Source organism: Panthera uncia, chromosome B4, assembly GCF_023721935.1.
Source record: "Panthera uncia isolate 11264 chromosome B4, Puncia_PCG_1.0, whole genome shotgun sequence".
NCBI lineage: Eukaryota > Metazoa > Chordata > Mammalia > Carnivora > Felidae > Panthera > Panthera uncia.
Window position 1 is genome coordinate 34,762,257 of NC_064809.1, and position 14,224 is coordinate 34,776,480.

A 14,224-nucleotide genomic window follows, 5' to 3' on the forward strand; every position below is an offset into this window, starting at 1 on the left:
TGTAAACACAGAATACGTTAGGAATGTGTAAGCAAAACCAGAAATCCCTCGGCAGCTGCCTCCATTCCTCTCCTTCACGGACAGGGCCTGGGAGGCCTTCGGAAGAGAAGGGAGTCTAGCGTTTAGCCTCCGATGGCCAGAAAGATAGCTCCACAGACTGTCTGTCACGGAGCACTGGGTAAAACAGACACACAGAGAGCTTCACTCATTAACATTGGCGTTGCCATGACAATAAGCTGTTGCCAGGTAGCAGCGAACTAGGAGAAGAGTGAGAATTAGCAAAGCCTAAAAATAAAGCCGTTATGTTTCTTCCCCCGTCTAGATGTCCATGTGTAACAGGCAATAATCTCGCCTCCGCCTCAGCCCAGCCCTTCTCCCCAGCCAGCCCCCACTGCTGCTCCCAGCCCAGCACCAAGGGCAAGGAGCTCCCCTCTGAGGCGGCAGGAGGGGGCCTCCTAAAAACAGGTGAGGGCTAAAACCTGAAGGCTGGCTAACAAGCGGCACCGGAGAGAGAGCAGCAGTGCAAAAGCCAGGAGGCATTTTCCCCACTTAGGTGGTCAGCCTTGACTCCAGACTGAAGCTGGGCCCACTCCAGGCTGTCAGATACTTATCCCACTCCTTGGCTCAGAAGGAACAGGAAGAGGCAGGTGCCCTGTCCTAACTGACCACTTTTCTCTTGGAAACTACTTAGCCAAGCCTCAGCCCCAGAGGTGACTGTGGAAGTCAGGAGCCTGGGCTGGGCAGCATGAGTGGTTCACAGTTTCCTTTAGAACTGTGATACCACCAGAAGAGCCATCATGATACTAATTCCAAAAGGTAAAAGAGCATAATGATAAAAATCATTGAGCAATTTATAAACATCTCCAAGGGACAGGCAGTGAAATTATTTTCAGGGTCTTCCGGGCTGACTCTGATATCAGAAGAGAAAATACACGTGTCCAGTGGTTATCTGTTTCCTTTGTTCATTTCTCCCATCAGACCCTAAGCTGCACAAAGGCAGAAATCACATCTAACCACTTACCCTCATAACCTTAGCACCTGCGGTTGTCCCAGACACACAGCCAGCACACAACAGACACACCAGGGGAAAGAGGGAGCTGGGAAGGAGCTGGGTGCTGCCTCAAACACACGGCAGAGACAGCATTCTGGGTAAACGGCGAAGATATCAACGGTAATAATACTTGACCTAGATAAAATACCTCTCTTTCTACAATTCTAAGCTCTGTATTTTAAGAGCTAAGTACTACTCTCTATCCAGGTCTCTATTTTCAAAAAATTGATTTATCACAGACAGGTGTGTCATGCTTTAAGCAGATCAGATAAATTAAAACCCAAAATTTTGTTGGCAATAATTTCCTTTATAAGTCATTATAATAAGGTTTCCTCAAATGTACACCCATCTAATTTCTTTACAGTATGATTTATTTAATTCAGATAGTATGTGCTAATTTGAATCTCTAAGTGAAGCCAGAAGCAATAGTGGAATTCGTGGTTTCTTTCCTTCCAACAGACTCACCCTTGACTCACCACACTCTCCCTCTACCATGGTTAATATGCACTCAGCAAATGCAAACAGCAGCTAATTTTAATATTAGTGCAAGAAGTGCATACTTAAGAAACTAAAATCATTATTTCTTTTGCCATCAGCCCATAAAAATATATAACCCAGAACAGAACATGAACATTATTTCTTGGTTCTTTGACTGTTCTGGAGTATCTAGCCATTAATCCAAATGCCAGTTCTTGCCTCTGGTCCCCCAAGCTTGTGCAAATAACGTAAACAGAGAGAATGACAAGGAAAAGTAGGAGCAGAACAACTGGGGATTTGAGAGCAAGCCCCATTGATCATCCCACTCCCCATCCCAACCTCCCAGCAAGGCCAGAGCTGTATGACTTAATTTATGCTCTTGAGAGAATGAGAATCAGCAGGTAGGGTCCTACTGAATAAGTTATAGAGATGCACATGACTGCTGTATTTCAACAAGACTCCACAGCGGTTCATATTCTTACAAAAAGACAGCAACAGTAGCCATCAAATCTGCTTTTAGCATTGTTTCTAGACAAGCTAAAGTTCATGGACACATTCCTTCTCTTCCAAAGTCAGACACCCCAGACTTTTACTAGAGGGGCCATGTATTCACAATGCCTGATATGACACAGGCACAACCAGGCACAACCCAGACGAGTCCAACAATGCTACTGGAGCATGATTTCTACAAGTGTAAGGAAGTGGGATAGCAATCCATTAACTGCAGAATTCCAAGTGATATGTGTCTCTGACATCACAGCCTGGAGAGGGCTCCTTATTCAGCAAGATCTGCCTGATTTATTGTTCCCAGAGCTGAAGCTGAGGGCCCCTGCATGCCAATGTCCACCTGGACCCCTGGGTTTTCAGCAGGGCCTTCACTTGACCACAAAACAAATGGAAAAGTCAGTCCTGACACTAACTGGAAAATAGGGTTCTTTTGAAAGCTTTATGTTCCTTTCTGCTAAAAGGGACCCAAGAGACAGCTCTTACCATCACTACACAACCATCTTGATACATAAAATCCCAGCTTGTCCTCACTACCCATCCACATCCTTTCCTCCTTCTCTATGGCATAAAATACCCAGTTATAGCCACAGATTCCAATGGAGAGGAGTTACTGAAGAGATGGCGGTGACACAGCAGCCGGCTTCACTGCACCCTGAGTACAGCCTGTGGCATTGCACTGGGCACCTCATAGGTGACCAAGAAATAGACATCGAGTCACTGAATCAACGAATAAAAAAATTAACCTAATGCTCTTTCCCCTAATACACTTGCATTACTGGCATGCTTCCCAGTTTAGAAACTTGGGCCCAGTTCTCTGAGCCACCACAAGCCTAACGGAGATCACACTTGCCTGTTACTGCCTTTGAGGTCATTTGCACTAGAGCCAAATGTCATTGCCAGCCCTGCAAGAACTGGGTTGAAATCCACCTCTAACCTTGAATCAACTAGATCTCGATCATTACCCTGGACTTCAGAATCGAGGCACTCCCACCAATCCTGGGCTTCCTCACCGGAAAGGGAAACAACACAAGCTACCTGAAGCCCTCAAGGGTAGACAGCAGAAATCCTAAAGCTGTCATTATGAGCAATACCATCACCATTTCACTTGGTACACTCTTGCGAACGTCCCTACTTCGTCCTACCCCACCCCCAACTCCCGTCTTTGCAAAGACTTCATATTTTGCACCATGGTCCTGGTGAAATGAATCTCGAATGATGACCCTAATGAAGCTGTTGAAACCTAGGGAGACCCCAACTCTGCACTAGCCGCTCCCCCCAGATGTTCGGTTGCAAAAGCAGTTGGATAAAAATAAAATCACACCAAGTTGAAGATTAGATTCCTCTCCCTGCCCTTCCTTCCTTCCTGCAACAGATAAACTTGTTTTCTTACTGTGCATTTACCATTTTTAGAAACGGGTTGAAAGTAAAATGCGAGCCTCTCCTGGAGGAAATGGTAGGATATCAGTCAGTCTCCCCCCCCCCCGCCCCTCCCTACACACTCTCTCTCTCTCTCTCTCTCTCTCTCTTTCTCTCTCTCTCTCTCTCTCTCCCCTCTCTCTTCTCCCTCTGTCTCCTCTCTGGCATGTGTTACTAAATTTTATACAGCTTGACTTGCTGCATCTCTGATATGAGCTGCTTATATACAACATAACCAGACACATATTTTTAAGAGTACGCAGCACTTAAAATAACTGGATTTTAAGCCTTCTGATTTTAGGTGAGAATTTGGTTGGAGGACTGGATGCGTCTTGGCTCTTGAGAAAGCAAGCAATTAGTGTTTTAAAGAAATGTATGAGTAACCTTTCAGGAAGCCACTGCCTGAAATGTAAGAAAAATCTGACTTGCTCTTTGCCCCACCAGACCCCCCTCCACCCCCTTGGAAAGTACAAATATCCTTCCCTGGATGGTTTCCAGAGATGAATTTTCTGAAGCTCAAGACAGTTATTTTAAACTTCAGCTCCTTAAACTGTATTTCTAAAATATAATTAGGAATTCTTTATTCTTGGCCAAACAATTGCTAATAGAACACTGTGTGTATGGTGGTACAAGCCAGTTAAGAATCTTATGAAACACTGCCCAAAATACAGAGCGGAACAGACACACGTCTCTCTGTCTCTGTCTCACTCTCTGTGTCTCTTTCTCTTGAATACAAGTATGCACACAGATGGAACACCATTTGTCTTCCCAGAGCCATCAAATATCAAGCACATGATGACTCCTCCCAGTGAATTCCTTATTATTACAACCAACCGTCTTGTTTGTTTGTTCATGAGGACTGTGGTATTTGTTTTTTTTTTAAACCATATTGATATATAAAGTGGATGCTTACAAAATTTTTAAAGGTGTTTGATTATTGTTTTTATGAAAACAGTTCTAACAATAAACACATCACCCCAAACCAAGACTTTAGTGAGGTATAGTATGATTCATTGCTTCTTACTGGAAGGCATGAGGGCCAGGGAGTAATATTTAAAAATCACCCACCTTTCAGAATGGACACCACCAGCCAGGAGAGCTGGCCCGGGGCTCTGGAGCCCTCTGCCCTGCTAGACATAGATCTTCTATTTACTGGGTGCAGGGGATGTCCAGGGATCTGAAGAAGGGGCCAGGGGGTGGGTGCCCTTGGATTAGAATTAACTCAAACGCTCAGAGTAGTTAGAAAAGGAACCACGTTTCTCCATTATTTCTATTGGTGGGGGCGGGGGGGGCAGGTACTCAGGCCCTAAGTTAGATCCTCAGGTTAAACCAGGTGGAACCTCAAACCAAACCAAACCAAAAAACAAGGCATTTGTTACGGGGTAAACACGTTGTTCTGGGGTGGGGTGAGAAGAAGTTAGATAACCTGACTTCATTGGTTTACTCACCCCAGGGGTTCTAATTTGGTCTAATCTTCAGCTACTAGGTATGATAAGTACAAACTGATCATTACATATTAAGACACTTTCATGTTGGTCGGTAAATGGCCATTTCCCTGAGTTTCCCAAATTCCCTGTACCACCCAGGCCCCCTTCCTCAGGTCCCCTGGATCCTCCCTTGAACCCACTAAATAGAGGGTTTATGCCAGGCAGGACAGAAGGCTCCAGAACCCTACACCAGCTCTCCTGGCCAGTGGTATCCATTCTGATGAGTGCTGCAGGACCAGTTGTTAATAACATGTGCAGCCCTAGTCATGGTCTTCCCTTAAGACCATCTCAGCTAACATAGCTATCCTAGCCAAAGCCATGGTGACTTCTCAGGTGTATGTCATCTCCCCTCTTGTCACTATACCTCTCTTTCAGCATGTTGTAACTTTTTCATTTGAATTATGTTGTGTGTTTTCAATGTACATGTCTTCTGATTACTCTTAGACATGAAGAGATTTGAGGCAGGTATAATACAATGTTTTATGTTTTCTGCCTTATCACGTCATACTTAACACAGTACTTGGTGCATTATAGGTATTTAAGGAATGTTCACTGGAAGAAACTTCTCAAGCCTGACATTCAAACAGCCATGGCTTATAAGTTGATTTCCATCCTAACCAGGCCTTGCCATTCTTAAAGTCCCTGCAGGTATAGTCCCCTCCATGAAACCTCTCTGGAATTCCCCCCCCCCCGCCCCACCCAAGTGATTCTGCTTTTTCTAATCCCTATGAAATCAACAGACCATAATGCATACCCCAACACCTAATTGAACTGTATTTCATCTTATGTTATGTTCCTTATAAGAAAGTTCAATTCTTGTTGTTTGTGTTATCACCCCAACTAGACTATACATTCTTTGAAGATAAGGACCACGTGGAAAAAAGCACATTTTGGTAATCTGTTTCTGAAAATCGTATGTTCAGTGGGAAATGCTAACCTATTTCCCACTATTTTAAATAGGAAAAATTATAATGTGTTGCATTACATCAACCCCAAACCAAAATATATTATAATGTATTTCCTAAAATGTAAGCAAAGTACAGCACATAACTATCATATAAACTATCACATTAGGATGTAAAGTGTTTAAAATAGCACTTCCTGATCTCTCAGTTGAATGTGCAGAGGCCTGTCACCTGGTTTCTCCCAGACCTTGAAAAGGGCCCAAATGGATGACCTCCTTCTAGGAAGGTTGGCGGTCAGGAAAAGGGGAAGAGTGTGTTGCAGATGTATTATGGGTTGGAAAAGCAGTCTGGTCTACCTCACTATTTATTACATTGGCTTTGCAAATCCTCCAACACATATATGTGACCAAGACTCCTCCCCTGAGAAGAGGATGAATGTTCCTTTAGTGTAGTCACATGGTCTTTCTTAGCCCCCAAAATATCCCCAAAGCACATCTCCTTTACTGACACTCTGTGGGCTCTACAAATCACCTACAATTGTTTCTCATGCTCTACCAGTTGTATTAGAAACATAATTGGAGACTTTTCTTCAAAATGTACAATGAGTTTGGGTGATATATTTCCTGTATAAATATCAACTGAAAAATCATTTTATTCAGAGCTGTGTATAAAATATGAAACAGGACTATTGAAAACTAAAATATATTCTCCTAGGAATATGTTAACATGGGAGACATTCTGCAGGAGAAACCTGCATTTCTTCTGAATCTTTACCACCCTTAACACAATGATGAGTACATTGCATGTGAGCACTATATACCTAAGGACTGGTAAATGACTAAATAAATGGGACGAGATTAGGTTGGAGAGAAGGAGAAATCTTAAATCTTCCATGTTGACTCTTCAAAAGAGAAAAAGAACTAAGAATCAACACTCACTGGACACAAAGTGTGAGGTAGACATACATGTCATCTCTATATTCATGACAATGCAGAACGGGAGCTATCACTAGGCCCATTTTACAGATAAAAATACCAAGTTTCACACAGACTAGATAAACAACTTGGCTAAGAGCCACACAACTAGTCGGTGGTGAAATCTAGAATCAAATGCTGGCTTAACTCCAAAGTCTGAGCTCTTTCCACCATTGCATAGCACCTCCTCCCAGGTCAGAAGCAGACTCAACTCCCATGTTCTGCCATTTCCCCAACCCTTAGTGTCTTATTTTATTTTTGAAAACACTGCCCTGTGCTTCTGAAATCACCAATCTACATTATATAAGTTGTCAACTGGCCTTCTTCCCTCTGGATGTCATCCCAAGGTTTGGATTTTACGTCTCATGGAGCTCCAGTGGAAGCACCAAATCTCAAGTAGACTACCAGGAGGCTCAGACTCAATTTACATGGAGCAGCCCCAGGTTTGCCCAACTCGCCCTCGTGCCTCCCTGAGTACCCCCAAATCAAGGTTAATCCCCAACACAGACCATGTACACCAGACCCTCTGCCTCCCCCCTTATTCAAAAACATCAACCCAAGAGGAGTCTACCATCACCATTTACTCATCTGACAACTATTTCTTACATGCCAGCAATGGGCTAAGAACTGGGGATATGACAATGGCGAGAAGATAAATAAAGTTCTCAACCTCACCCAGCTTATGATCTACTGGGGTGATCAACAATCATACAAATAAATGTAATTACAAATTGTTTTAAGTTCTACAAGAGACAAGAGCAAGATAAAAGGGCAATACAGGGCAAGATAAAAAGTTATAACAGGAAAGAGGATTTAGAATAGGAGCTTAGGGAAGACTTGTCAAATGAAGTGACATTTAATGAGACCTAAATAGAAGGATAAGAAAGAGAAAGCCAAATTAAGAGTGAGCACCTCTGGGTTGTCGGCTTCCTCCTTGTAAGCACCACGACATGCCACCTCCCAAACCCCGCCTCCACAAGTCTATCTCCATGTCGGAACTGTGAGAACCCAGCCTCTCAGGGTGGTGGTGGGAGGCTACCTTGAACTTCTACATACAGAGGTTTCCCAGTTGAATTTGCAGAAGGCTGTCACCTGGTTTCACCCAGTCCTTTAAAGGGGCCCAAATGGATAACCTCCTACCAGGAAGACTGGTGCCCAGAAAAAGGGAAGGGATGAGAATGCAGATATGTCATGGGTTGGAAAACTACACTGGCTTTGCAAACCCTCCAATACATGTGACCAACACCCCCTCCCCTGGGAAGGGATGAATGTTCTTTGGTGTGTGTGTGTGTGTGTGTGTGTGTGTGTGTAAGAAGTTTTAAATATGCATTCTGAGAGAAATGTAACTAACTCGTCTGGTTCTGATTCATTCATAACTCACCAAATTTGTTTTGCAAGTGCTGTCTGATGTCCAAGAAACTGCCAAGCATCCCTAACCCTGCATCCCGCTTTGAAGTGGTGGTTGTGCAGACGTCACATGCCCGCCTGGGCATTGAAGAACAGAGCCTGGGGCCCTGGGCCCTGAGATTTGGTAAGAAGAAGACCTGCTGTGAAGGTCTTCCAGTCACAATACCCCACGCTACCCCCTTTGGTTCTGTTTAGCAATCTCTTTGGTGTGAAAATGTATCCATAATGCATGAGTGAACACCCCATGGGTGTGTGGAGAGAAGGGGGGGTGATAATCAATGTTTATTTCATTTGTTCGTTGACTGAAGCTATAATGTCAGCAGCCAGGTGAGCAGAAAGAAATGTCCTCCTTCTCTAGATTCAGAAAACTGCCCTAAAAACAGAGGAAGAGACAGGTTTAGACATATGACTAAGTCAGGCCCCAGAATTCTAACTTTCTAGTTGGTTCTGTGTTGAATGGACCTTCTCAACCAGGAGCATTATGTCCTCCTAGGAGGTGGTTCGAGGTGAGCAGAGGTCCTTCCAGGTGTCACCATACCTGGGTGGGGACTTAAGTGGGGGTGAAAGCCAAGGCTTCTAAACACCCTGCAGTGGGTGACACAGACCCTAACAAAGAATGGCCTCAGCACTGAGCAAGAGCTACCCTGAGGGGAAGAAGACAAGGCAGTAACCATGGCACTTGGTGGCAACGGGGGAGGACAGCTCAGAGACAGGACTGCATACATAATATCCTACACCACCTTCTTGGTACTAGCCTGTTGCTTCTCTGACCTAATAGCCTAACTAGGTCTCTGACCTAATAGTTCAGAGGCATGTCACTTTAAGGGAAAGACTATGTATGTCTCACTTTAAACAATACTCAGTGTGGAAATCAAGCCATTTTCTAAATAGTCCAGGGGAGATACTCCAGGTAAATACTTGACACACTCCTTTCATAGGATCCCCATGATGATTTTATCTGCATAGAAAAAAAAAAACAAAAAACTCTGGTAGTACCAACAGCCACTTCCTAGGCTTCTATGATCAGGCACTTAGATTTCCAGATACAAAGCATCTGTTTATGGAGAAGAGAAGTCTGTCTTGGACTGTGAGACATGGGGGACTTTGTCAGACAGATGTCTTCATCTCTGGGACCCGGAGCATTCTAAGGACCTATGGCCCTTTATCCATGAGCCTCACCTCACCCACCTCACCCTCTGCTTACAGAAGACAACAGAGCTTGTACTTTACACACAAAACATTTTTAGATTAAATGAAGGGTCTAAGGATGGTGTCCAGCAGGATGCTTTCCTCATGTGAAGCAAGGTCCCTTTCTCTTCTCTGCTGTAGCTCCTGAGATGGTTGTGCCTTCGAGGAACAAGAAGGCAGACAAGGTACCAGTTTCATTCTGAAGGACTGGGAAGAGAAGTAAAGGTCTCCTACCCCCCAAATAATTCTCATTCTGTTAATAAATGCTTGAAATGTCTTTAAATGATTCAAGAGCAGACTTAAAATATGAAGTATCTAATATTCATGCTGAGCTATAAATGACTGCTCTCTAGTTCTTCGGTTCTCGCACAGGTTTTAACAGAGAGAAAAGCTTAAAAGTGCACAATAGCATTGATTACGTAGACAGAAAGAGGTTGGAGCATCGTGAAAGTAGAAAAAAAACCATGAAATGAGAGACAAGCCATCACAGGCATGCTCAGCTAAACCAGCTATGAGACACCCACCAGGCAAGTCCCTAGCAGCATGAGCCTCAGTGTCCCTATTTGTAAAATGAAAGATTGAGCTGCATGGTTTTTTTAAACGTTTATTTTTGAAAGAGAGAAGAGAGAGACAGAGAGTGAGCAGGGGAGGGACAGAGATAGAAGGAGATACAGAATCTGAAGCAGGGTCCAGGCTCTGAGCTGTCAGCACAGAGCCCAATGTGGGGTTCAAAAGCACAAGCCACAAGATCATGACCTGAGCTGAAGTCGGACACTTCACTGACTGAGCCACCCAGGTGCTTGTGAGTTGCATGTTCTTAGAGGGCTTCCAACTCTAAAATCCACATTGTCCAGTTCAGGCAAGAAGAAACAGAGGCCCGAGGTCAGCACTGAATAATTTCTCTAATCATTACAACTTAAAGAGAAAAAAAACACATATTTTTGCACGTGACAAAAGACTAGAAAAACGTAAATGGTCAGTATCACTTTTCAGCAGCTGCCGCTAAGGTGTTCAGTCCTTCTGAGGAAGCTGAGGCCGTGCTGGGGTGGGTCCCCCACTTCACCCTGAGACTAGCACGCGCCCACACCATGGCCTCCATCTTGGAGCTCACCTGCATCTACTCAGCGCCCTCATTCTGCATGACAATGAGGTGACAGAAATGGAGGATAAGATTAATGTCCTCATGAAAGCAGCAGGTTTACTAAGTGTTAAACCTTTGTGGCCAGGCCTGTCTGCAAAGGCTCTGGCCGATGTCAACATCAGGAGCCTTGTCTGCATGGTAGGGGCTGGTGGACCTGTCCCAGCAGCTGGCACGGCACCAGCAGAGGCCCTGACCGCTCTACCACTGCTGCCCCAGCTGAGAAGAAGGCAGAAGCAAAGAAAGAAGAATCTGAAGTTTGATGATGACATGGGCTTTGGTCTTTCTGACTAAACCTCTTTTATAACATGTTCAATAAAAAGCTGAACTCTTAGGGGCACCTGGGTGGTTCAGTCGGTTAAATGTCTGACTTCAGCTCAGGTCATGATTTCGGATTTTGTAAATTCAAGCCCCACATCGGGCTCTGTGCTGACAGTTCAGAGCCTGGAGCCTGCTTCAGATTCTGTATCTCCCCCTCTCTCTGCTCCTCCCATGCTCATGCTCTGTCTCTCCCTGTCTTTCAATAATAAATAAGCATTAAAAAATTTTTTTAAAGCTGAACTCTTAAAATGAATAAACAAACAGGTGGTGGGTACCCTCTAAGTCCCTGCCAGGAAGACCAGTGATGAAATCAGTATCACTGCCTGCCTAAAAGCTATCATTCCTGCTCACTGGCTGGCAAAGCCCAGATTCTGGTTGGTTGTGATACCACAATCCCAGTGTTGGAGGTAAGTCCTAATTCATCTAAACCTGTCAGGAAATCCCATTCTCCTTGCTAACGGGACATTTGACCAATTCCTGGCCAGGAGAAATGGTGGAGTGTATTGGACACTTCTGGGGGAAGTGTCCTCATTCTTAAGACACACTCAGGGGAAGATGCCTCCTGTGGCCTGGACATTGCTGCTTCTGCCTGGGATGTGTGAAATGGGTAGAGCCATCTTACGATTTCGGGGGAGGTCTCTGAGGACAGAGCTGCCACACCAAAGATGTCAGAGCACAAAGGATCGGGAGGATGCATGCCTCTAAGCCCCTCAGGAGACGATGGGCAGGATGGAGTGATAGAACAATGTGGAGCCACTTGTTGAAGGTCAAAAGGGACAAACTCACGAGCTTCAGGAGAAATGACTTTACGCAACTAATACCTAACTTACAAGAGGTTACATTTGCTTCAGGAAAAGTTTAGAAAAGATTTTTGGATAATCCACTATAATATATAATTGAAAACAATGAACAGAACATCAAAATGCATCCCTCACCTTGAAGACTAAGAATCACATGGAATAAATATGCTGCTCTGTATGTCACCTCTTGTTGGCCTTGTCAAAATGAATGCCCGCCACAGCAACCCTGGACACAGGGCTTAGTAGGCAGGTCCTCCGTCCTCTTCCCTTAATACCAGGATCCCTCATCTGACCTTCCCACCTCCCACCTCTGACTTCCTCCCCCTGGTGCAACCTGAGAGCTGCAGGGTAGAAAATGAGGAGTTTCTATCAAAGACACTGCAGAATTTACCTTTTCTACCAAACGTGATTCAATTGCTATTTTTTAAAACTGAAGTCTTCACAGTTTGGTAATGGAGGAACTCAATGCCACTGTGCGACACTGAGAGTACCACTCCCCCACACGTGTGGGGCCTACAGTATACGGAGTTGTAGGGAATCATTAAATGGTGAGTCATTCTTATGCCTGAGGAACACATCCACATAGCCTCTGAGGGGAGGCCTCTGGTTCAACAGAGATCAGGCGCTCTTCTGGCGGCATACCTCCTCAGAAGCCACTTCTCCAGGGGAGGCAGAGGTGGGGAGAGAGCCAGGTGGGGAGGAAAACAGGCAGGCAGATCCCCAGGTCCTGGCCCCTGCTGCCTTCAAAGATGCTTTCAGCAGAACGGCCAGATCTGAATATTTTGTCCTAAAGAAGGCAAGCACAAACACAAGCACCTTCCTTCTTGAGCGTGTCCTTTACTCCTGTTTCAGCCGTGTGTGCGTGTGTGTGTGTGTGTGTGTGTGTGTGTGTGTGTGTACACACACGCAGCCTTGAAAGGTAACTCCAGTCCTCTCCAAGCCCTGGCTGCCACTCCAATATCAAGGCCATCTCACCCTCAGGGCCAGGCAAACCACATAATGATAGAAGATCATTTCCATACAAGGGCCTTCCGGTAGGAAAAATTCATTTAGGAGGAAATAAATTTGAATTGAATTTACTAAACCCAGAAAATGTAAATCAGGGGAACCTTCCTAATGAAATTGCAGCTTGGTTTGAAAACGATCTAAAGTTGCATTTCAAGATACAGGTTTGTTTCTGCACGGAACTGATTCACTGGGTGGTTATTTACAGAAGCCCTGGTTCTATTAAAGGGTCCTCAAAAATGTCAGATTTTGAAATTAATAAAATTCATTTCAGTTTGGTGCTTCTGGTTCCAAATTTAATCATCCTCCAGTTTGGTCCTATTCAATCACTGATTTGAATGTAGGAAAATCTCACCTACCTGAATGTTTTTGGAGGAAGAGGGAGGAGGAAAGTCTTGTCTAAACTGATGAAAAAATCCAAATGGCTGATTTTTGAAGAAAAATGGTTCTAATACTTGTAGTATTGAACATATAATAAGCTAAGATTTAAATGAACACTAATAAGTAAAATTGAGTTAGTCACTGAAAAATTACAATCCATAATAGGCTTTTATTACATAATAATGAATTACATTATATCACTGAGTCTTAATTTTTTAAATCAATGGGAAACACAGACTGTGTCAGAATTCCTGGGGTACAATTTGAATTCAAGTCACACAGCACTCAGGATTTAATTGGCATTTCCAATGGTCAGTGAGTAGCTTTAGTAAAGTCAAGAAGCAGGGAAGCTGGAGAGGGGGAGAGGGAGGACAGAGAGAGACGGAGAGAGGAGGAAAAAGAGGGAAAGAGGGACTGGGAGGAAAGAGAGAGGGCGAGGGAGGAGGGGTAGAGTGGAGAGAGAAGGGAACGAAAGGGAGAGACAGAGGTAGAGGGTGGGGAAGAGATCCACCAAGGGAAGAAGGGATAAATTCTTAAATTGGGAATCTCGATTTACATGTCTTGATAGAGAAGAGCAGCCGAAAGAGTGGTAGGATTTAAATTTCCTAAGGGCATAGGGTAGGTGTTCTGGGCTGTAGTGAGGTTGCTGCAGTCTCCTTGTTCTGACAGCTTTAGCTCCCATCTCCCATCTTAGAAGAGCAAGATGGTGCCCCTGAAGGAAGGGGTGCTTTGGGCCAGCCTGTGCCTGGTAAAAAGCCAGCTCTGGATATACTGCTGGCCATGGGACTGCTGACCTAAAAAGGACCAGAATATGTTTCACTGGGCAAGCCCAGCCCATCCATTCTGAACCAGAAGGCAGGCTGCTAACAGGTTTTGTCCTGCTCAAAACTATAGAAGCCCTGGAGTCTTCCCTTCCTGCTGCCCACCTTATTCCTATCAGCTCTGGACCTGCTGGGCTAGGTGATATTTAAAATACTCAGGGGGCACCCTGGTGGCTCAGGTCATGATCTCATGGTTCGTGGCTTCGAGGCCCACATCAGGCTCTCCGTTGTCAGCGCAGAGCCTCCTTCAGATCCTCTGTCCCCCTCTCTCTCTCTGCCCCTTCCCTACTGGTTCATGTCTCTCTCTCTCTCTCTCTCTCTCTCTCTCTCTCTCTCTCTCTCTCTC

The 14,224-nt window shown here is 44.7% G+C and overlaps 1 protein-coding gene and 1 pseudogene across 4 annotated transcripts in view; one reads left to right on the plus strand and one right to left on the minus strand.

The window, feature by feature from the left end:
- The window catches only part of CACNA1C (calcium voltage-gated channel subunit alpha1 C), a 658,891-nt gene that overhangs the window by 501,623 nt on the left and 143,044 nt on the right, over positions 1-14,224 (minus strand). The gene's annotated exons all lie outside the window — the stretch shown is intronic.
- Positions 6,888-12,965, plus strand: LOC125920055 (60S acidic ribosomal protein P1-like; annotated as a pseudogene).